Source organism: Artemia sp. Qi Xiang Cuo, chromosome 4 (genome assembly GCF_049724085.1).
Source record: "Artemia sp. Qi Xiang Cuo chromosome 4, ASM4972408v1, whole genome shotgun sequence".
NCBI classification, from domain to species: Eukaryota; Metazoa; Arthropoda; class Branchiopoda; order Anostraca; family Artemiidae; genus Artemia; species Artemia sp. Qi Xiang Cuo.
Window position 1 is genome coordinate 85,037,974 of NC_142797.1, and position 1,739 is coordinate 85,039,712.

The 1,739-nt window shown below is 51.4% G+C and overlaps 1 non-coding gene across 1 annotated transcript; it reads left to right on the forward strand.

Moving 5' to 3' along the window:
- The first annotated feature begins 1,206 nt into the window (after window positions 1–1,206).
- On the forward strand, window positions 1,207–1,324 carry LOC148953551 (small nucleolar RNA SNORA17). The gene has a single exon (XR_016141746.1). It is a non-coding gene; the product is annotated as a small nucleolar RNA SNORA17 (small nucleolar RNA).
- Window positions 1,325–1,739: the final 415 nt, after the last annotated feature.

A 1,739-nucleotide genomic window follows, 5' to 3' on the forward strand; every position in this document is an offset into this window, starting at 1 on the left:
ATGTCACAGAGACGACACAGAGACGACACAGAGAGTCGTCTCTGTGTCGTCTCTGTGTCGCAGAGACGACACAGAGACGACACAGACACAGAGACGACACAGGGACGACTCTGTGTCGTTTCTGTGTCGTCTCTTTGTCGAAACAGAGACGACACAGAGACGACACAGATAATCAACATAGACTTCACTGAGATGGCAGATAGACAATACAGAGAAGACAAATAGACGACGACACACAGACGACAACAAGACAACACAGAAACACAGATGGCAAAGAGAACACAGCCAGACGACACAGACGCAGACACTGCAAAGCCAAGACAAACAGACGGCCCCCAGACGACACCAAAAAGACAAAGAGACGACAAAGAATCGACACAGAGACAACAGAGAGACTACACAGACACAGAGACGACAAAGAGACTACACAGACACAGAGACGACACAGAGACGACACAGACACAGAGAAGACACAGAGATGACACAGACACAGAGACGACACAGAGACGACAAATAGACGACACAGAGACGACAAAGAGACGACACAGAGACGGCACAGAGACGACACAGAGACGACACAGACACAGAGACGACACAGAGACGACACAGACACAGAGACAACACAGACAACGAGACGACACAGAGACGACTCTGTGTCAACTGTTTTTCTTCTCTTTGTCGTAAAACATATGAAACAGAGAGACGACACAGATACGACACAGAGACGATACCGAGACGACACCGAGAGGACACCGAGACGACGAACTCGAAAAGATCCAACCACGACACAGACACAGAGACCGAAACCCGATGACACAGACACGACACAAACACAGAGACGGCACATAGACGACACAAATACGACGACCCAGAGACGACACAGAGACCACACAGAATCGACACAGAGACGACACAGAGACAACACATACACACAGATGGCACAGAGACGACACAGAGACGACACAGAGACAACACAGACACACAGACGACACTGAGACGACACAGAGACGACACAGAAACAGAGACGACACAGAGACCACACAGAGTCGTCTCTGTGTCGTCTCTGTGTTTGTGTCGTCTCTGTGTCTGTGTCGTCTCAGTGTCGTCTCTGTGTCGTCGTCTCTGTGTCGTCTCTGTGTCGTCTCTGTGTCGTCTCTGTGTCGTCTCTGTGTCGTCTCTGTTTCTGTGTCGTCTCTGTTTCGTGTCTGTGTCGTCTCTGTGTCGTCTCTGTGTCATCTTTGTGTCACAGAGACGACACAGAGACGACACAGAGAGTCGTCTCTGTGTCGTCTCTGTGTCGCAGAGACGACACAGAGACGACACAGACACAGAGACGACACAGCCACGACTCTGTGTCTATTCTGTGTCGTCTCTTGGTCGACACTAAGAAAATAAAGTGCCGGCTCCGAGCTTACCCAGCGACGGCACAGAGGCGGCCAATCGACAGAAAAGAGACGACGACACACAGTCGACAAAGAGGCGACGACACAGCGCCGACAAAGAGACGACACAGAGACGACACACACCCAGAGCCGGGCAACCGACGACCACCGGACGGACCAGAGACGACGACACCGAGACGACACAGAGACGACAAAGAATCGACAAACAGACGACAGAGAGACGACACAGACACAGAGACGACACAGAGACGACACAGACACAGAGACGACACAGAGAAGACACAGACACAGAAACCACACAGAGAAGACACAGACACAGAGACGACACAGAGACGA